Raw genomic sequence first — 23,172 nt, 5'->3', positions numbered from 1 at the left:
TTTCATTTATTTTATACCCTTAACTTTCCCCGTGTTCTTCTTGCGTGTTTTAGTGAACCAGCAGTGGTCAATCTTTTAGCCCAGTAGTGGGTGGTGGGTTGGGGACTGCATATTGGCAGAGGGCAGGGCTGGAGCCAGCAGTGGGTGGGGCTGGAACTCTTCCTCCCTATATCTCTTTCTCCCTCCCTCACACACACAACCACACTCAAAACAGACAGACGTACCAATTAGCTGGAGAGTGTGATACAGTTGCTGATTGGAGTGAGGAGTGGAATCAGCTGGGGAGCAGGAAGCAGGCCCATGGGCCACACTGAAATTGACCAGGGGCCACATGCAGCCTACGGTCTGTGAGTTGCCCATATGTGCACTAAACTCTCATGTGGATGGGATTGTTGCTGAGAGCTAGAACACATGCACGCAAGCAGAAAGTTTCCAATTCACTCCCTGGAATCTCCAATTTCAAAAGGTTCCCAGGTATCAGGATTGGGAAATACCTCTGCCTGACACCCTGGAGAGCCTTTACCATTCAAGTAGTCAGTACTGGGCCAGATAAACCTAGAGATGGACAAAGCTCAAATATCAGTTTCAGTTAGTTTCTCATTTTTCCCAAACTTTGAGGATTTCTCCAGGTTTTGGTTCTCTTTGTCCGGAACTTTTAAAGATTGCAGGAAAAGTTATACACATTTTTGTGTGCATTTCACCTAACAAGATACATTTTTGTATGCAGTTTTGCCTAGTATTCGTAGTTTTTGCAAAGCATTTTTATAATAATAGTGCATTTTAACACTTATAGTGCATTTTAAGATTATTTCACGAATATAGATATTTTTGTTTGCACTTTCCCTTAATATATACACTTTATGGCCATTTTTGATTGGAGAACTCTATAGCAAAATTCAGAGAAGTGCAAATGTTGAAAATTAGATGCATTTCAGCTCACTTTTTGCTTCTAAAGTGCAAAATTAGGCATGTTTGCATTAAAAGGTGAACCAAATGAATTTCTCCCCCATCCCTAGATGGACCCATGCTCTGATGGCATACAGCAGCTTTGTGTAAATTCACATGTCAGCTTCCTTCCACCTGCACTCAGCACTTACCTCTCCTACTGTAAGACAGGTTGGGACCAGGTTACCTCATAGATCACCTTTCCTATCATAGACCTACATGATCATTAAGATCATTGGAAGAGTGCTTGCTGGTTGTATCTGCAACCTGCAGATTGTCATTATGTAGCAACCTGGAAGTGTGGTGGCACCCACCTTATGGAATGGCCTCTCCCCTAGTATTTGTGAGGCACCAACTGTGATATACCTTAGTCACCAGTTAAAGACTCATCTCTTTACCTCGGCATTCCCCGAGTGATTATACTGCCCAGTTTAATTATGGTGTTGTAAGTATTTGATTTAAATGTTTTTATAAATGCTTTTGTATTTATTACTTTATTTATTTATTACATTTCTATACCACCCGATACCCAAAGCTCTCTGGGCGATTTACATGAGATTAAAACAATTAAAGACAATATACAAAGTTTAAAACCACAAGAACATATAACATGCACAGAAACATATATCTAAAAGCAAGTATAAACAGCTTTATAAACAGCTGTAAAAACAGATCCAGGATCAATGAAGCTCATCACATATTGCTAAATGGCTGGGAAAAGAGAGAAGTTTTAAACTGATACGGAAAATATAGCAATGTTGGCACCAGGCAGGCCTCATTGGGAAGATCATTTCACAAGTGGGGTGACACCACTGAGAAGGCCCTCTCCCTTGTTGCCATCCTCCAAGCTTTCCTCAGAGTAGGCACCTGGAGAAGGACCTTGGATGTTGAACATAATGTACAGATAGGTTCATGTCAGGAAAGGCACTCTGTCAGTTATTGTGGTCCCAAGCCATGTAAGGCTTTATAGGTTAAAACCAGCACCTTGAATCGGGCTCAGAAACATACAGGCAGCCAATGCAAGTGGGCCAAAGTCGGTTTTATATGTTTGAACCTTCTGGTCCCTATTATCAATCTGGCTGCCGCATTTTGCACAAGCTGCAGCTTCTGAACCATCTTCAAAGGCAGCCCCATGTAGAGTGCATTGCAGTAATCTATCTTGGAGGTTACTAGAGCATAGACAACTGAAGCCAGGTTATCCCTATCCAGAGAGGGACATACCTCTGGCAGGCCTACCCAGATCAATGTAAAATCAAGAATTTTTAACATGTGTTGATTCCTGTACTAATGTTGTTCCCACCTCGATCCAAAGAGAGAGGCAGGTAATAAATAAATTTATTATTATTATTATTATTATTATTATTATTATTATTATTGCTGGGCCACCAACCGAAGTTGGTAGAAGGCACTCTGTGCCACTGAGGCCACCTGAGCCTCAAGTGACAGAGATAGTTCTAGGAGAAACCCCAAGCTATGAACTTGCTTCTTCAGGGAGAGTGTAACCCCATCCAGAACAGGTTGAATACCCTCCATCCGGTCAGCAGAACCACCCACTAATAGCATCTCAGTCTTGCCTGGATTGAGTTTCAGTTTATTAGCCCTCATCTAGTCCATTGTTGCAGCCAGGCACTGGTTCAGCACATCCACAGCCTCACCTGATGAAGATAAGAAGGAGAAATAGAGCTGCGTGTCATGAGCATACTGTGGATGACCACACTCAATGGTTTCATGTAGCTGTTGAACAGCAAGTGGGACAAAACTGACACCTGTGGAACCCCATACTAGAGAATCCACAGGCTGAGCAATGTTCCCAAGCACCACCTAATGGAGCCAAGCCACCAAGTAGGAGCAGAACCACTGCAATGCAGTATCTCCCACTCCCAACTCAGACAGTCATCCCAGGAGGATACCATGGTTGATGCTATCAAAAGCCGCTGAGAGATCAGGGAGAATCAACAGTCACACTCCCCTTGTCTTTCTCCTGACATAGGTCATCATACAGGGCGACCAAGGCTGTTTCTGTACCAAAGCCAGGTCTGAAATCCGACTGAAATGGATCCAGATAATTGGTGTCATTCAAGAGTGTCTGGAACTGTCTCACAACCACCCACTCAAGGACCTTGCCCAAGAATGGAATATTTGCCACTGGCCTATAGTTATTAAGATTTTCTGGGTCCAGAGAAGATTTCTTCAAGAGTGGTCTCACTACTGCCTCTTTCAGACAGCGCAGGACCACTCCCTCTTGCAAAGAGGCATTAGTCACTTCCCCGGCTCAGCCAGCTGTTCCATCCCTGCTAGCTTTTATTAGCCAAGAGGGGCAAGGATCCAATACAGAGGTGGCTGCATGAACCTGTCCAAGCGCCTTGTCAATGTCCTTGAGCTGTACCAACTGAAACTCATCCAAGAAAACTAGACAAGACTGTGCTCTGCATACCTTGCCTGATTCACCTGTTATAACACTGGAGTATAAGTCCCGGCAGATGCAAGAGATTTTATTCTGGAAGTGCCTAGCAAATATATTACAGCGGACCTCAGAAGGTTCTGCAGTGTCCATGGGGCCAGCATGTAATAGCCTCCAGACAACTCTGAAAAGCTCCACTGGGCAGCAGATTGATGATCCAATAGTGGCAGCAAAATATTGGTGGGTTTTTTTTGCCACCCTTACTGCCCCTGAATATGCCTTACTGTAGGCACTCACCAGTATTTGATTGCATCCACTAGGAGTTCTTCTCCATCTGCACTCAAGCTGTCTCCTATTTTGTTTCATTACTCCTTGCTCTGGGGTGTACCATGGAGCTGTACGAGTTCTACACAGGAGAAGGGCACTCAGGAGCAATCGCTTCAACCGTCAGGGTCATTTCTGCTTTCCACGGATCAACCAGGGTTTCGACATGAGTTCAATGTATATTGCAATATATTTTAATATATTTTAATCTCTCTGTAAACTGCTTAGAGATATTTTAACAACAACAATAATCAGAGCATGTCTATACATGCTCTTGACAACTAACAACTGACAACTAACAAGGCTGACAACTATTACCCAGAGGACCTTTTCTTCTGCCGCTCCCAGTTTGTGGAATGGCTTGCCGGGAACGATTCGTCAACTTAACAGTCTTCCAGAATTTAAGAAAGCCATAAAGACTGATCTCTTCTGGCAGGCCTACCCAGTTGAATTTTAAGATGCTTTTTTAATGGTGTGCTGCTTTTAATGATGCACTGGTTTTAAACGTTTGAATTAGTTGTATGTATTTTATGGTGTTTTTATTAGTGTTGTACCCCGCCTAGATCCAGAGGGAGAGAGGCTGGTAACAAATAAATTTGCTACAAAACATATTGATTTTCTGCCATTGTAACTATCATAACTTTCTCCAAAGAACTTTGGAAATGGCAAAATGGTGCAGTGTGAATTCTGTTAGTGATCCCCAGCCTCCTTTCACAGACGTTTCATAAGATTCCTGGGAAGAGGGAATGATGGTGAAACCAATTTAAGTCTGTTATATGGATACACTCCTATCTAATCGTTAATTCAGGGATGCATCAGAGGGAGAAAGAGTTTGAGGTGGGCGTTTCTCATATGTCTTAATTTCATCATAAGGAAGCTCTCCTCCTTGAAAAACAAAATACCAGGAAGCAAGACCTGAAATCCAGTAAAATACATTTCAAACAACCACGGGGCTTTCTTCATGGCACTGAGTTGGCACCGCTCCACCGCTAAAACCACAGTATCACTGGTGCAGGGTGTCAGTGAGTAATCTTCATGACAGGAGGAAGCGCAGGCTTTCTGGCAGCCATTAGGGTCACCGGGCCCACCCCCTGCCCGGGTGTACAGCGACCAATTGGGTTGCCATCTGCCCAGCCATGCTTCCGCCATGACTCTGGAGCAAGGATAGACAGTGGATGCGCTGTGCTTGCCTTGCTCTGGAGAAAAAAGTCAGTATAAGTCCCTGACTTTTTTTCTCCGCAGCTTCGCCGGAAAACCCCAGGATGGGTCTGCTGTAGCTGCTGCATCATATAATCGATGCAGTGCCACCGTGAACCCACCCCGGGGCTTTCCATGCATTTAGACAGCCCCCAGGTTTTCAAAGTGATGCTAGGAATGAGATTGCATGAATCTACCCTGTGTATATTTATCCTACCGGTTAATTTGTTGTTCGGATGTTTTTAGCCTTCAAGCTGCACACTAATTCCTAAACCAGTATCACGCAAGATCTCCACCCCATCCTGTTCTTTCAATACATCATCTTTAGATCTGAGTATTGTAAATTGGATGTTTATTACTACCAGGAAAATGTTTATATGAAAATAAGTTTCATCTATATGGGCCACATCCCTTGTGTCTGTTGGCTTTAAGATATGTGGCAGTAGAGATATCTTACAACATTTTACTTTTTAAACTGTTTAATTCATGCAATATGTTTTTTGCTGTAAAACTAAAATCACCCTCATTTTTAGCTTAACTTTTGCAGTTTTTACAATAAAATTGTGTATTGCATCTGTACCTAATGTAATGCTATTTCTGGCCATCATAAGGAATAGCATCATATGCTTTTCATATATGCCTGCCTGCAGGACTTATAATGCCAGTAGAATTATCAGTGTTTTAACTTCTGTTTGAACTTGTCTGTGATCATGCACTTTTGATTCATGGTCCTGGACTGTAAAGGGAGGGCTACAAAGAAAAGTAACTACCTGGTTCACCTCCCATCACAGCCTATGGGCATGTCTAGAAGGGGCGATATCCCGGGGATCGTCCCAGGATCATCCCTGTGCATCCACATGATGCACAGGGGATCCCAGGAGCAGGGAGGGATGATCCCTCCCTTTCCCAGGGATATGGCCCTACCGTTTAATCCCAACTTTTCCCATGGTCTCGGGATGATCCCAAGACTGCGGGACGTGTTGCTAGCTGTCCCGGTTTTGTCCCAGCTCCTGTCAAGAAACTGCAAGTAGCTGGGAACCGGGCATGGAGTTCCATGCCCATCGGGGGTGGGGTGAGGGGAACGAGATTTGTTTTTTAAAAAACGACACGTTCCTTTGCGATGGAGTGCTCCTATGCTCTTTTTCGATTAAAAACAAAAAACAAAATGGCGGGCGTGATGTCTTCTTTCTCCCGGGACATCGCGCACCACATAGAGACACCCTGGGATGATCCCGGAAGCAGGTAAGTCTGGGATCATCCCACCTCCCTTCCTCTATACCGTATGGTGTAGACATGCCCCATGATAAGGGAAAGAGATCCGTTTAGGGCTCTTCACAACTCCACCTCACACCTTCACTGGACCTTTTTGTATTCAAGCAAAGTGGGTGGGAATTTTTTGCAACACTTGCAGGGTCCCCCAAAGTTTGCGACACTGTGGGGATTACAGTTTCTAATTTAACAGGGAACCAGCTGCTGAATGCTGTGTTTTGCCCTTTTTTAATATAAAAAAGAGGGGAGAAAGGTGCTGATCTGTCTTCACCCACACACCCCTCAAACGTCTGCCTTCCTGTCTTGAACTTTAGGTGAGTTTTCGTCCTCCCCATGAACCGTCGAAAAACTGAGATATTCTGTAGGGACAGATATTTGAATCAGCCCTATATCAGTCCTCTCGTCTCAGTTTCCCTTGTAGTGAGAAACATTGGAATAACAGTATCATACAATTTTAGAGTTGAAAGAGGTTGTGTTGGCCATCTAGTCCAACTGCCTCCTCAGTGCAGGAATCTTGCAACCACATTATATCTGACAGATGGCTTGCAGCTTCTTCTTAAATACCTCCAGCAAAGAAAAAGCCACCACTTTTGGAGGCAGTGTGTTCCACTGTCAAACACATCTTACCATTAAGAAGTTTCTCCTAATGTTTAGCTGAAATCTAGTCCTACCCACTGGTATAGTGCTGGAGCAACAGAGATCATCTTCTCAAAGCTAAACACAACAGTTCCTCATATGACTTGGTTTCCAGACAGACCCCTCAGCATCCTGGTCATTCTTGTCTAGATACTCTCCAGTTCCTATGTCCACAACTGGCCTGACCAGCACAGAATAGAATGGAACTATTGCTTCCAAAATCTGGACACTGTGCTTCTGTTATTTAGCAGCTGCATCACACCGCTGGCTCATGCTCAGCTTACGATCAACTAGGACACCAAGATCCTTTTTCATATATATAGAATGCTGCCAAACCATGCCTATACTTGTGCCTTTCATTTTTCATACTTAAATGCAGAGTTTTAGATTAATCCCTGTTGAAATTCATCTTGATGGTTTTGGCTCAGCATTGCAGCCTGTCAAGATAATTTTGAATCTTCATTCTGTCTTCTGTGGCATTAGCTACCCCTCCCAGCTTCATGTAATCTGCACATTTGATAAACATATCCTCATCCAAGTTATTTATAAATAAAAATGTTGAACAGCACAGGACCTAGAACAATGCCCTGCAGCACTCCATTTGAGACCTCCCTCCAGGCTGTCACAGTGCCATGAGCATTCATTGAGTACAGTTGTCCCACTGATAGCTGGATATAGATCCAGCTATCAGTAGTAGCGTCCAGCTTACATTTTATCATCTTCTCAATAAGGACGTCATGTGAGATTTTCATGATTTACTAGTGACTCTATATAAAAAGAGAGAGAGAGAGTTAGGGCCTTCCTAGACGAGGCCTTAACGCGCATTCTGTCCCGGCTTCCCTGCTGTGCGTCCAGATGACGCACAGGGGAATCCGGAGACAGGCCGCGCTGAGGCCTGGTCTTACGCGCCATAAGCGAAGTCGCTTATGGCGCGCCTTTTCCCCAGCTCCGGCCTCAGGCCGGGGCTGGGGGAAGTGTGGAGAGTTCTGCGGCTTTTCGCAGCTCCTCGCTTACTCGCGAGGAGCCACGAAAAGCTGCGGACCAGGCACAGCGCGGACCGGGCACATCGGCGGGGGGGGGGCGAAGGATCACCGGGTGGGTGGCAGGGTGGGTGGCACGGGGGGAGGCCAGGTGCGATCCGCCGCCCGGGCAATGCCACCCCATGCCAGGCATTGCCCGAGCTCGGGCGGCGCGCGGCGCGATCGCACCCGGCCTCCCCCCGTGCCACCCACCCTGCCACCCACCCGGTGATCCTTCGCCCCCCCCCCCGGTAGAAAAAACAAAAAAAACCCACTTACCTTGTCCACCGTCTTCGGGCCGCACCCGGCCCCTTTAAAAAAAAAAAAAATGGCGGACGCCGGCAGGGACGCGACGTCGCTACGCGTCCGCCGTCTGGTAGCCTGGGGGAGGCGCGCTAACTTCAGCGCGCCTCGGCCCCGCCTCCCTGCCGGCGTAAGCCGGCAGGTCTAGCAAGGCCCTTAGTTGTTCAGGCAGTAACAGGCTGAATCAGCTTATTCAGCAGCCAAAGCAAAAGCTGAAGCCATGCCTCCTCAACAGTTAAAAACAAGAGCAACATATACAAGCCACAACACACACATCCACAAAATCACCCTCTGTTTCACCTCTTGAACCACAAATTCCCCCTGTTCCTGGTCATTCACTCTGGTGATTTGCTTCCAGGACCTACTCTTAAGCCCTAACCAGAAAGATACTGGAAGTTGGGATTTCTGCAAACCTTCTGCTCCCACTGAATCTGTTCCCACCATATAGCCCTGCTCATCCCCAAATATGTTCCCTTCTATTCCATCCTTTACTAATCTCAGCTGGGAGAAGAGGCGGTTACACAAAGCTCAGCTCCTACCGCCTCCATCTCCTGAAATATCTGCCAGTGTAGGAGAACAGTAGAAAAAAAATGCAGGGTTGGATACCATATCTCTGCATTAACGACAATACAGAGATGGAACTCTTTACCTGAACACAATCAAAGAAACTTTGCTACTGATGGCAGCTGTGGGTGTTTCATAGGGGCTTAATAGCCTTCTTTCTGTAAGCCTATTCCTCATGAGTAAAGCACTCATTGTGAGTAGAGCCCTCCTCATGAAGAAGACTTCTAGAAGCGTCTGATGTGCTGCAACCAAGTCCTGGGCTCCTGAAGCTCCACTTATAGGCCTTAGTACTAGGCTGCTGGAAGAACGTTTTATTTCAGCTCCCAGTACCTTGAAACACCATTTCTCCTTGGACTCATCTCTGATGTTGCTGACCCCTGGATTCCTGACTGAGGATTCCTGATCCCTGAATTTCTGACTCCAGCTGGTTCAGGACTGAGCCTGAACCAGCTGCAGCAGAACTGGAGGCTTCCTCTCCCCACACTTTCAGGTCTTGTGTGAAGAGGGAAGATGCTCATACTCCCAGTGTGGTTTCAAAAGACAAATCTCCCAGCAATGGCTATGTGCACTTCCTCTTGCTACTTCTGTAGAACATGCAACGTAACCTCTTAACCTGTTCAAACTTATGGCTTTGAATATATCCACGTTATTCATTTCAGCACTGTCTATGTAACAAAGCTGATAAATTTACTGAGTTAATGAAGAAATGCAAGCTATACACAAACTGGTCTCCATTTACATAAATAAACACACACACACACACACACACACACCTCCCTTCTTTTTTTAAAAAAAGTTCTATTGTGGAAATATTTTATCCTATTGTGTTTTGCTGCTGAGTCTGCAGAGCTTCATCCAACACAATCAATTCAAATGGTTAAGGAGAAGACTGGCATGTGGCTTATGAACCCTGTAATTAGTTCTCCTTCCTACCTCTAAGCAGTAATTAAATCTGCTACTTCTGCTCTGTTGGATCATTGTACTTCACTGTTTAATTGCTCAGCTGAGTATGTCTTTATCTCTAGAACTGAAACATTTTATCCAGACACAGAAAATAGCACAATCCATTATTTTCCCCATGAACATATTAAAGGAAAGAGCAAGAATACCGCACTATTTGATTGTGATGATACTTCATGCTTATCAAATGAAAGAAATTAAAAGAACTCATCAACTAATATGGAAAGATAGTTTTCCATATATATGTTTGTTTCCCCGAAGAGCTGCTTATGTTAAAGTTTGAATCCAAACGCATCTTAATTTTGAGTTACTTTCATAGTCATGAATTAAAAGAGGGGGCTCTCAGTGTTTAGAATAGTCGTAACTATATGTAAAGCAGGAAATCCACCAATTATTCTAATAATATCAGATTGTTTTAGAAACATTTTTAAATCAAAAAGAAATTGAAATCATAATATAGAGACTTTTTTTAGAAGTTTGGAACATCTTCCCACTGAGGAGAAAAGACTTTTGCACATTATAACAATCATGAAAGAAAGATACACCATACATTAAATCTTGTTATGTTTATTTATTTATTTTATTTATTACATTTATATACCACCCTGCCTGCTCTCCGGGCAGTTCACAAAAGTTAAAAGAGTAAACATTAAAAAGTATACAAAATTTAAAAACCATCAGAAATATAAAAACAACAGTATCCATTTAAAAAACAACAGTTCTTGGGTCCGTTACAAAACAAACTTAGCGTTGTTAAATGCTGTTAAATGCCTGGGAGAAGAGAAAAGTCTTGACCTGGCGCCTGAAAGATAACAGTGTTGTTTATAGGATCACCACATCAGGATCATTTTCCATGTTGGGGTTATCTCCTGTTATTATGGTTTTGTGATACCTGTTCACTTCCTACTTTACAGGCTGACCAAGAGAGGAACAGGCAGTCACACCACATCAGTTCCAAAATGCTACATTATGTCTCCCTTTTTCCATTGCAAAAAGGCGGTCCCTTCTCTAGCTATATACAGATTTTCTAAACTGCTTCCTTTACACCCACTCAAGCAGATGAAGTGTTGCCAAAACCTTCCAAAGCTCTTAAGCAAGCCTAGAGATAAGGCATCCTCCTCACTTGCACAGCCCTAACAATACAATATTAGTTTGTATTGCATCCTTTCTTTAGGTGGATGGATGCATTAACCTAGCCTGTCAGCTCTTTTGTTTTCACAGAAATGTTCATAATTATCATGATGTACTGAATCTTTACCAAATCTATACTATCTATTGTTGGCAAATCTAAATTTCTACAATACTTACTGAATTAAAATGATCAAGGGGTTGGAGCAACTCCCCATTCAGGGAACGTACAGCAGCTGGGAAGGTTACAACAGCTGTGGGGAAAGGTGAAGATTATGCATGGTGTAGAGAATGTGGATAGGGAGACTTTTTTTCCACTCTCTCATAATACCAGAACCTGGGGTCATCCCATGAAGATGATTGGCGGGAGATTCAGAACAGATAAAAGGAAGTACTTCCTCACACAGTGCATAGTTAAACTATGGAATTCAGTGCCACAAGATGTAGTGATGGCCACCAAGTTTGATGACTTTAAAAGGGGATTGGATAAATTCTTGAGAAGACGATCAATGGCTACTAGTCCTGATGGCTACATGCTGCGTCCAGTAGCAGAGGCATTAAGCCTATATACACCAGTTGCTGGGGAACATGGGTGGGAGGGTGTTCTTGCACTCATGTCCTGCTTGTGAATTTCCTGTGGTCAGCTGGCTGGCTATCATGTGAACAGAATGCTGGACTAGATGGACCCTTGATCTGATCCAGCTTAGCTCTTATGTTCTTATTTCGGGAAGCTCAGTTTAGGTAAGGCTAGCCTGAAATGCTGCCATATAATTATTTGGGGAATTTTCAGAGGGGGTGAAATTGCCAAAACATTACCTGGCAGTCACTGTCTGGAGGCCATCAGTGGTAGGATCCAACGGTGCTCTACTGCTGGTGGTTAGTACTGGCCGCCATGATTTTAAGACCTCCCACTGATGCGAGACAATGAAGACATCTGTGTATAATCCACAAGGCTTTATTCAACAAATAAACATCTCTTCACACCTGAAGAGAGTGTGAATGCTAGGAGCTATCCTCTAAGTTTAATTTAGCTAACAAAGCTAGGCAGTTGCCTTCAACTAAAGCAAGACTCTTTGCTACAATCTAACAGGCACTTTAGCTCAGGGAGGGTTTTTTGGGAGGAGCTTCTTGCAAGCCACTACCTTAAGGGACTGCCTCCCCCCTCCTCTGAACTCCACCCACTTGACTTTGTGATGGAATCTGGGATCTGTCAACTCTGATGTTCTCTGGAGTGTGTGGGGTGAAATGGACTCTGACTTCACAATAAGCTCATGGGAAGATTCATCCTTGACTCCTGAAGAGTCTTGGAGGATCTCCTCCCCCACTTCCTTTGTTGGCTGTTAAGTTCTTGGTTCTTCTTCTCCTTCAGTTTTAGATTCTGAGTCTGATTGACCCCTTCTCCCACACTAGGGAGAACAAGTGGTCCTCGTGCATACGTGACTTGCACCACCCCATCTTTCAGTGGCAGTGATGTAGTGCTTCTGTGGGCAAGCCCTCCAACTACCAAAAATGCAGATGTCTGGAAGGCGCAACCTGCCCCTTCTAGAAACCTGCATTTCTGGTCATTTGGGGGCTTGCCTCAGAAGAGCTACATCATTGCCCCCAGTGGTAGGGGCCATGCATACACTGGGAACCAACAGTGCTGGCCACCAGTGGTAGGGCCCCATGAATGATGCAATGATGAGAGCCATCACTTTCCCCCCAGAAGCCCCCATCAGCAGCTAATGGCCATGCTGTCTGAGAATTATGGGAATTGCAGTCCAAAACATAGAGGTCATGACCAGCTGTGCCAAAGTGACATCAACAGTCTTTTTTCTGGGAGCTGGGACAAAGTATGATGCCCAAGAATTCTAGTGGCAGTAGTGACCTTCCATATCCTAGACCCCCATATTGACAGCGATTGGCCACTGTTTCAAAACTGCAGCCTACCGACACTAACTCAAACTCAACGTTTGGCTCTGCCCTGTTTTAGAGAAACCTTTTACTTGTTCAATGTAAATTAAGTGCCTAAAAATAAGTTTTAACTATTTTTAAATGTCTTGTTCAATCATGCACAACCATGGCATTGTACTATACTTATATTTTGGACTGAAATAACGTAGTAAGAAATATGCATTGTTATATTAGTGGGTACTATGTCAATAGTTTTATTAAATGTAATACAGAAATTCAAAACTAGCAAATTGTTTGAGATTTATGCTTAATTAAAACTTCATAATTAGGGTTTAGTCTGATTACTTTCACTTCATAAACTAATTGTTTCATAAACTAATCATTTATGTACAATTAAAACATTTGTTCTCTTTTTGCTATCATTGCTGCTAAAAGTGTTTACCATTTGAGAATAATAATAAGCAGACTACTATAACATAGTGGTAACAGGGTGAACTGGGAAGTCTCCAATTCAAATTTTACATCAGCCTTAGGTAACCCACTATCTCTTTCCTCCATCTTTAGCAGGAGTGTTGAACCTTAGACTGATAGGCCAAATCTGGCCTGTCTGGGGTCCCAATCCACCCTTCCAGGTCCCCAGATGATCATGCCCCATTACCTGGGTCCCACCCTCTTTCCCCCAACTACTGATGTTTTGGTGGTTTCCCAAATTTTGCTTGTTTTCTCCTCATTCCGCAAAGTTGGTATGCCTCTCCTTAGTTACTGGCAATAAGAGGCTTAATCTAAAATATGCTGTCATTTTGGCCTTGCCTCTTTTATGCCTTCTGCCCTGCTCACCACTGGATTGTAGAGCCCAGGAGTTTTTCCAAAATTGAATTTACCCCGCAGGCTGAAAGAGATTCAATACCCCTAATCTATATGGAAATACTGCTGACATATTTTACATGTCTGTTGTGAGGATTACCAGGATAATGGACATCAAGTGCTCTCAGTATTATAAAGTACTATATAAATGCAAAGTATTATCATTGTTCAGCTAATGCACTGAAGGAAGGTATTAGCAGTAGTGCTGTGTCAGTATTTAAGTCTGAATTTCGGGGGTGAGCAGTCAATGATAGCTAAATTGAACCAGTCTACTAGTTGAACTGTTAACTTTGGAGGGTTTAAATGAACTGGATGACCCTTCTGAAGGAGCTTCAGGATAGTGACTTCATAGCATATTGTTTAGCAAGATGCTGAGATTGCTAAGATTTGATGTTTCAAACTAAGACAGTTGTCATAGAATCATAGACTCATAGAATAGCAGAGCTGGAAGGGGCCTACAAGGCCATCGAGTCCAACCCCCTGCTCAATGCAGGAATCCACCCTAAAGTATCCCCGACAGATGGTAGTCCAGCTGCCTCTTGAATGCCTCTAGTGTGGGAGAGCCCACAACCTCCCTAGGTAACTGATTCCATTGTCGTACTGCTCTAACAGTCAGGAAGTTTTTCCTGATGTCCAGCTGGAATCTGGCTTCCTTTAACTTGAGCCCGTTATTCCGTGTCCTGCACTCTGGGAGGATCGAGAAGAGATCCTGGCCCTCCTCTGCATGACAACCTTTTAAGTATTTGAAGAGTGCTATCATGTCTCCCCTCAATCTTCTCTTCTCCAGGCTAAACATGCCCAGTTCTTTCAGGCTCTCTTCATAGGGCTTTGTTTCCAGACCCCTGATCATCCTGGTTGCCCTCCTCTGAACACGCTCCAGCTTGTCTGCATCCTTCTTGAATTGTGGAGCCCAGAACTGGACGCAATACTCTAGATGAGGCCTAACCAGGGCCAAATAGAGAGGAACCAGTACCTCCTGTGATATGGAAGCTATACTTCTATTAATGCAGCCCAAAATAGCATTGGCCTTTCTTGCAGCCATATTGCACTGTTGGCTCATATTCAGCTTGCAATCTACAACAATTCCAAGATCCTTCTCGTTTGTAGTATTGCTGAGCCAAGTATCCCCCATCTTGTAACTGTGCCTTTGGTTTCTATTTCCTAAATGTAGAACTTGGCATTTATCCCTATTAAATTTCATCCTGTTGTTTTCAGCCCAGCACTCCAGCCTATCAAGATCACTTAGAAGTTTGTTTCTGTCTTCCAGGGTATTAGCTATCCCACCCAATTTTGTGTCATCTGCAAATTTGATAAGCGTTCCCTGCACCTCCTCGTCCAAATCATTAATAAAAATGTTGAAGAGCACTGGGCCCAGGACTGAGCCCTGCGGTACCCCACTCGTTGCCTCTCCCCAGTTTGAGAAGGTTCCATTGATAAGTACTCTTTGAGTCCGATTCTGTAGCCAACTGTGAATCCACCTAATAGTTGTTCCATCTAGCCCACTTTTAGCTAGTTTGTTAATCAGAATGTCATGTGGTACTTTGTCAGAAGCTTTGCTGAAGTCAAGATATATGACGTCCACAGCATTCCAACAGTCCACAAGGGAGGTTACTTAATAAAAAAATGAGATCAAATTAGTCTGACAGGACTTGTTCTTGACAAATCCATGTTGGCTTCTAGTGATCACCGCATTGATTTCAAGGTGTTTACAGACTGACTTCTTTATAATCTGCTCCAGAATTTTCCCAGGGATGGATGTCAGACTGACTGGTCTGTAGTTCCCAGGTTCCTTCTTTTTGCCCTTTTTGAAGATAGGGACAACGTTAGCCCTCCTCCAGTCGTCCGGCACCTCACCCGTCTTCCATGATTTTGTGAAGATAATAGACAAAGGTTCTGAGAGTTCTTCCACTAGCTCCTTCATTACTCTAAGATGCAGTTCATCAGGCCCTGGAGATCGTGTTTTAATCTGAGCATTGCCTGCAAGAAGACATATGGGCCTTCCTGTTCTTTGGAGGGGCCAGAGATCCGCTTGTTGGAGTCTGATTGCTATGATGCCTGCCTGGAGTTCAAGGGACATGGTGCAGAATTTTGGACAGGGGTGGGGAGAGGTTTACTCAGGAAAGACCAGGGGGTGTCTTTACGGCACTGGGTTGGTGCCACGTCCCTCAAAAACCCCATGTTTCCCCACCCCTTGGATGGCATTGGGTAATCCCAATGCTGAGGAGGGTACGCAGGGTTTCTGGACGGCCATCCATGGACCAAAACCGCCACCACCCTCTTCCTAGTGGAAGGCGACCAATTGCAGGTTGCCTTCTACCAGGCACTGCTTGGCCACTGCGACTTCAGAGTGAAACACTTGTTGCTGTCTTGCACATCCTCGCCTCGCTCTGGAGAAAAAAGTCATCTGAATTTTTTTCTCCAGAAGTTCAGCAGAAAGCCCCAGGGTGGGTACACAATGTATAATCAACGCCACACCGCCATGCAGCCACCTTGGGGCTTTCTGAACATTTAGACAGCCCCCAGGGAGTGAGTGTACCTCCTCCTGGGAACTGCTGCTATGCAAGGACTCCCCCTTTGCAGGCTCTTGGTCTGAAGCCATGACATTAACAAGGGGCAACACAGGCTTTTATAGCTCTTTCATATCCACCTCTTGACAGCTTAAGTGTGAACGCAAAGAGCATACACACACTCTTACCCTGACATCCTATCTCTGTCCAAGATTGATGCAGTGCTGCCTCCACCCTACACATGCACTTCAAGATCCTGTGGAAAGGAGTGGGCAAAGAAATTAAAATCATAAATTGGAATTATATATTTCAGCACGAAAACACCAATCCAAAGATAACACATGTTTAAATTAATGTAATAAGGATAAGAATTAACACCTAACTTAGACAGATCTGTCTGTATATGAGATGCTGCATATTATTCATATTCATTGGTTATATTGTGTCATTAATATACATAATGAGCTAGAGATTTTTAAAAATATGATCAGTGATATATAAATTCATTAAATAATAATATATTCATTAGAACCAACCAAAATGCATAAAATTGTGATCAATGTTTCAAGATCTCCAGATTTGTTACTCAGGCTAGATGTTACACAAAGCAGCGGAGGGAGGGGGAAGTTAACTTAATCTTGAAGTCATGAAGTCGGCATGGTCACAGATTTAACATCTAGTGTAAAAGGAGATACAGACTTAAATGGATTAGCCTCTACCAGGTGTTACACAGGTTTCAGGTTACACCTAGGACACAGAAAGGCTGATTCTCCCATTTTTGAGAATATAAAATCCAGTTGATACTCAGATTTGTCTCCAATCTTAGGTGAAATACACAGACTCTTCAGTAGGCAGAAACAAAAATAAAGAGAAACATAGCAGTCTTCATATTAGCAAAGCTGGAGATTAATTCTGTGTGGTGCACTAGATATTTTTTTAAAGTAGATGCCACATTGTGTAGTGCTAGTGTTTGGAAGGAAGGTAACCCTCAAAGAGTAAAGTCCCCTCTTCAGATTGTAGAAACTCATCTTTCTGGATTTGAAGGATCCTGCTCCTGAATGGCTAAATTAGGTATTTACACAATCTAAAACTTGTTGGTGGGGAGGGAGATATAAGTGCTACTGACACAGAGCAGGAGTATTCCATCTTCTTTTCTCTTCCCCCACCCAAATGTTGTTATAAACAATTAAATGGACTGCATATTAAATAGACATGCTAAAGTGGCACGTGAAGTTTGACCTGCGGTAATGAAAATTTCTATAATTATTGTGAAGTATGAAAAAAGGAAATTTGTGTTAAAAGCATTTGTTGTGCTACAAGCATTTGTTGTGTTAAAACTAAGTTGCAATAAAACAGTCTCTCTTTAATATATCTAAGAGTGGTGTTTAAATCTGACTGAGAATCTTCTAAAATCTGAAATTCCACCTCTGGGAGGGAAGGAGTGATAGCGACAAGCTCAACAAGGGACGAATGTGACCAAATAGAGTTAGACTTCCCTGGATTGTATTGTGCTTGGAAATTAAGGCTGAGGATTAAACAAGGACTTCATGGAAAAGGTGGGTTTGTTAAGAAGGGATTTGGAGAGAGACAGAATGAGAGAGGGAAAGTGGTACCACGTAGGTGTTCTGATTTTATTTTTTATTTTTTTAATCTTACTCATATTCTGACTTTACGGAAAAAAACAATTTATGCAACAATAGCAGTGAGAGCTTACTTGCTTCAACTATCGGTGAATGCTAATTAACTGAAACGAAGGATATGTGCGCACTTAAACTTTCACATGTCAGTTTGGCTGAGATTTGTTGTTTTAGCCAGATATACAGTAGTCTTTAAAAGGGGGTTGTTGTTGTCCCTAATAAGTGCATAATAATCTAAAGTGAGAATTCTTTTGAGAAGAAGTTGATGGCTTCTCTCCGTGTGGAGTATGTTTTCTCTTTTAGACCATCCACCGCCCCTTTAATCTCTCTGTAGTCCATGTACATAGTGAGCTCTTACAGTGCTATTGCATTAGGATGTGACATTCCAGGCCCTTGACAAGGGCTTTTGTTTAGTAATATTTATAGCAGCTTCTTGTCATTGTAGAGCAAAGGCGATTGCCCTGCCCTCTGGCCCCCTTCTTAAGCAGATTTTAAGCACAAGCTCCTCTCATGTGGCACTAATTGAAATGATTGGTGGTGGGGTGTGTTTCCAGCTCACTCTGTCTGACTCTGGCTTATCTGCTTGGGGGCTAAACTAGTGGGGGGGTGAGGGTGAGAGAATGCAAATCTTTTGCCTCATTCCTGCAAGGCTCAGGATAACCCGGCCATCTGTCCACTCTTGGAAGACAAATAGCGAGTCCCTGCTAAGCTACAACTCCACAGAAAGAGAGAGAAATTGTCCTGAAGCTCCGGCTGAGAATTTTGCATGAGGTTCAGGCTTCGAGACCCTCTCAGCAGGTCAGTCCGATCAGTCTGTTGTAGCTGTTTGGAGACGCCAAGGGTTTTACCAGCAAATCTACAATATGGGCAATGGTGGTGTTAAGACTTAAACTGGAGCTAAAAATATACATTTCCTTGAAGTATTAAGTGTCTAACAACACAGCTTGCTGTGTTTTGCCCATATCCGTTAGGAATTTTATCAGTGATGTGCCTTGCTTACTGGCACTGTTGACAGCTGAGCAACGCAGCAATGGGAAGTCTTGAAAAGATTTAAGAGTAGCAACTTACTTGAAGAACAATTTGGCTTTTGAGGCTTTTGGCGTATGTGGCTTATCATTTGAACAAGAGGGCTATGTTAAAATATGTATTAGAAGTTGTCATCTGAAATGTGTTGGCTTCACTTAGGTGAGTAACCCAGTTTGAATCTGTCTGAGGATTTGAATGCTGCAATATCATTTAGGATTCCACTTTTCCATTAATAGGCTGCTTGAAATTTATCCCAAATTTGAGGAAGAAAGCAAGCTGTTAATGAGCTGTTATGGGATTTCAAAGTAAAGAATTTTATATGTACTGTATGTTAGAGTTAGAATCAAACTTGAAGCTGAAATGCAAAAAGCCCATGAGAGTTTTACTTTCTGAATGGACATATGTTAGTTTCTCTTTGTCTTTTTATGAGCGACTGAACTGAGATAAACAAGCCTCTATTCGAACAAAATTTGTTGATAGGAACTGAAGCAAGTAAGAATATATCATTACCAGTTTTGTGGATTGATTTTGTGGTACGACAGGTGAAAATTAAACCAAATTATAACATAGCTTAGCGGAAGCCTGGTATTAAGGTTTCGTTATACTATTTTATATGAATACCATCCATGTACTTTTGGCTTATTAAAATGTAATTTCTGTTACTTTGTTAACCTCATGATGTTACAGTACTACTTTAATCATGTATCTAATATTAGTAGGCTTATTATAAGTACTTTAAAAAAAAAACAGAATTAATAATTTTTATTTTTTTCTATGTACTCTTTTTGTTCACATAATATTGTAACTATTGTATAAAGGACCTGATTTTCTGCCACTTGATCTAAACTAATAGTTTTCAGTGCATAATACCTACAATGGACTTTAAACATAAACCATGTCAAAGTAAAAATGGAGCTATATTGCTTGGTGTTTTCTGTCCCCTTGGTTTGAACATATTTCTGGAATTTGTCAAAATTAAAAATAATGCCAGAGTAACTAAAATGCAAGTTCAAACTATAGAGTTGTGTAAAAGGCTTAAAAGTGGGCATAGCAGTTCAATTGCACCAGGAAGACACAATATGTTTTTCTCAACTCCAATCACAAAAACATCATGTTAACTGTTTATCCTATATTCATACATGGCAGTGGTACATGAACATGGGAGATTTGGGGATGTGACCCTATGAAACATAGGGTGACATGAAACATATTTCAATATATTGAAATGGTTACTCAAGTTTGGCTCCACATGTTTCACCAAGTGCAGCAATAATATATCAAAATATATGTTTGAGTTGGCTTTTAGTGAAACCAATATACCCTGTCCTATTGCCCAAACATTTTTTAGAAAAACAGAAAAATATAAGCATAAATAACAAAACTAAATAGTGTGTTCAGTTTGCATTATATGAATGCCGTTTGACGTAGCCATTTTTATACCTTCCAATAGGTGTAGCCATGCTAGACTGCTGTAGCAAAAACAACAAAATATCTTATGTACGGTACCCTAAAGACTGTCTGGTGTCTTATGGCACAAGCTTTTTTTTATTAATAAACTTATGCCGTCATAAGGAGTCTTTAAGAGCTACACGATTCTTTGTCACTTTTGTACTGTATTTCATCTATCCCCTTTTGTTTTATATTATATAATTAGCTTGGTTTGATATGAACTGCTTTTAACGAGTCCAAAATGGGATGATATAATGATAAACTACTGCACTGTTAAGTCTTGCTTAGATAATATAAAAACTGAACTGTCATCTCCTGTAAAAATTAACAAGTATAAAGTGGCACTAGCAGTGCTGTGCACTGTGCTGGTGCCAACAACTTTAGAAGATGCTGGGCAAAAGGGTTTAAGAGCTATGGAATATGCTGACAGGTTTCCAACAGAAAGGCTATGGAGAAAGCCCTTCCTTCTGAAATAATAGAAGAGGAATCTTATAAAAAGCTGCAGCGTGTCTGAATTACTGATTGTTCAAGGTATTAATTAGATGGGATGACGAAAGTGAGGAAGTCTGCAACTAACATGTTACTGAAAGGTTGTGGGAGGAAGGTTGGGTGTGCATTGATGGTGGTGTAATGACAGCCTGAGGTAGCCATGGATATACAGATGCTTTGTTCTGCTATGAGTGTGCTCTGCAGGTGGAAAGGAAGTTTTATTTGGAGGAAGTCTGTGTGCTATCAGAGCAATGAATCAGAACATAGAAAAGAGCAACAGGATGCTTGTCAACAAGGGAGTCTTTCACAGTTGAAAAGGTGGGAGGCCAAGTATAAAACAGGTGCAATAAGTTTATTGCAGGAATATGGTGATTTCTGGCTAAGAGCTCCGCTCAGCCTCGCAAGATCTTTATCATCACTGGCTATTGACAAAAATTATTACAGCTACATAAGATAGAAATTGTAACCTCCACCATGAAGGGTTTAAAAAACCAAAAATGCCATTGTTTTACTATTACTTTTTCTTTTCCCTAAAGCATTGGTGGTAATTTTAACAAATATATGTGCCAAAAAAGTGATAACTGCACATCATCAAAAGAACATAGATGCACAGAAATGCAAACCATAGTGGCCTTAAGATATACACTTTTTAAATATTGTTTTGCAACTGAGCTTAACTAGGAAAAATACATTTTAATTCTGAAAGAAAATAACATGCAAACAAGTAGCTACGATAATAATCATGAATGGCAGGAAGAAGACAAGAATTAAGGATGTGTTAGGATTTGTTTCCTAAATATTTTCAATGTAATGTAAATTGTTTTTGGCTTTTGGCTAAACAGTAAAATTATTGATACTATTATTCAATATATATATTTTAAAAATCAAATAATAATTTGTTGTTATTAATGGTTTGCCATCAATAATGACAAATCAACAGATGGAAAATGGGTCACTTGGGTTTTAGTATTTAGCAGCAAATCCAGTGAAGATAAGATTTAGCTGAGATGTTGGTTTATTCAGTACATTTAGTTAAATAAATGTGTGTGTGCGTGAATATTTTAAATGTGTGACAGAATTCAGGGAGTATGGCTTTCTGCCAGGTGATATATCCTCTGTAATTCTTCCTACATACGTGCTACATAGGATCAGAATTTTTTAAAAGCTAAATTGAAGGAGACTTCAGGGTTTTGTTTTGTTTTTTAAAAAAAGCCAGTCCATGCAAGACAGATGTTTGGGATGTCTATCTAGCAAATATCTAATACAAATGGTTTTTAACACTATGGGCTTTAAAAAAATAATATGTACAAAGGCAAATAAAGTGACAGAGGTAAATGACTGTTGTGAAAGTTATCCATAAGAAATATGTTACTATTTCTATGTAAGACAGAACTGAGACAGATCTGTATTGATAGTCAGTGCTACCGCAAGTTATTTCAGGGTCAGTCTGTACATACAAAAGATTCCAATTACTTTCAGCCTCACATTCCTGTTTACAAAATAATCTCAGATAATTCTCTGATCACTCTTACATTGGTAGGGAATTCAGCACTCCATTCATTTCAGATTATCAGAGAAAACTTTGCCATTGCCCAGCTCAGATTATCATCTAAATCAGGGGTGGCATCTTATGGTCTTCCAGATGTTTTGCCCTACAACTCCCATCAGCCCTCACCATTGCCTATACTGGCTAGGAACTGATGGGAGTTGTTTGCCACAACATCTGGTTGTCTGTCCCTGATCTAAACCATGGTGAGATGATCATGAACAAACTATAACAAGCCTTGGGCTTGCATGCTTCCTAGGCTGACCATATGAAAAGGAGGACAGGGCTCCTGTATCTTTAATAGTTGTATTGAAAAGGGAATTTCAGCAAGTGTCATTTGTATATATGGAGAACCTGGTGAAATTTCCTCCATCACAACAGTTAAAGCTGCAGGTGCCCTGCCCTCTTTTAAATCTGGTCACTCTAGTATAGCTCCTGCAGCTTTAACTGTGGTGATGAAGAGGGAATTTCACCAGGTTCTTCTTCGTGGTCTCTGTGCATGTCCTCCATTTCATATGGTCACCCTAACAGTCTCCCTTCCTTTTCTTCTTTTTTTAATGCATGAGAAGAAAAGAGTGAAAGGTTCTGCTTCTCCTTTCAAATGAACCAAATTTCCCATTATGTGAAAAATTGGGAAACTATGATTTATTCTAGCCTTAGTTATTTAACAAACCGTGGTTTGATCCCGGTTTCTTTTAACTAACTTAAGTTAGAATAAGCTACAGTCAGTCCTTCATGTTCATACATAAAAGGAATCTTCAGTTGAAAGTGGGAGTGAGAGCTTTCAGTCTCATACAAAGGATGGCTGAGGAGGGAATACCTGACCCAAGACTCATATTGGGTTCATCATCTGTTGATTACATGATGAATTCTTGCAAAACTGAAGAAAGGTAACTTAAGCACCCTTACCCAGAGATTTTAGTTTCCTTCTTTTCAATTAGGGCTGCTGCCAATACTAAAAATGAGGATTACACTCAGAATTTGCAGTTCTGGCAAAGTGGGATGCCAAAGTAAC

At 42.0% G+C, this 23,172-nt stretch overlaps 1 protein-coding gene across 5 annotated transcripts in view; it reads left to right on the top strand.

The window, feature by feature from the left end:
* LOC134401817 (poly(rC)-binding protein 3-like) overlaps window positions 1-23,172 on the top strand; it is a 355,457-nt gene that overhangs the window by 218,796 nt on the left and 113,489 nt on the right. Inside the window, exon 1 of one of the 5 annotated variants that reach the window (XM_063131100.1) lies at window positions 18,094-18,445. The exons of the other annotated variants lie outside the window; for them this stretch is intronic. The gene's annotated coding sequence lies outside the window, so the exon portion shown is untranslated. Of the gene's footprint in view, window positions 1-18,093; window positions 18,446-23,172 lie in introns of those variants that run through there. 5 annotated transcript variants of the gene reach the window in all.

The sequence above is a fragment of the Elgaria multicarinata genome, chromosome 1, assembly GCF_023053635.1.
Source record: "Elgaria multicarinata webbii isolate HBS135686 ecotype San Diego chromosome 1, rElgMul1.1.pri, whole genome shotgun sequence".
Lineage (NCBI taxonomy): Eukaryota > Metazoa > Chordata > Lepidosauria > Squamata > Anguidae > Elgaria > Elgaria multicarinata.
This window is presented reverse-complemented; position numbering and strand designations above follow the sequence as displayed.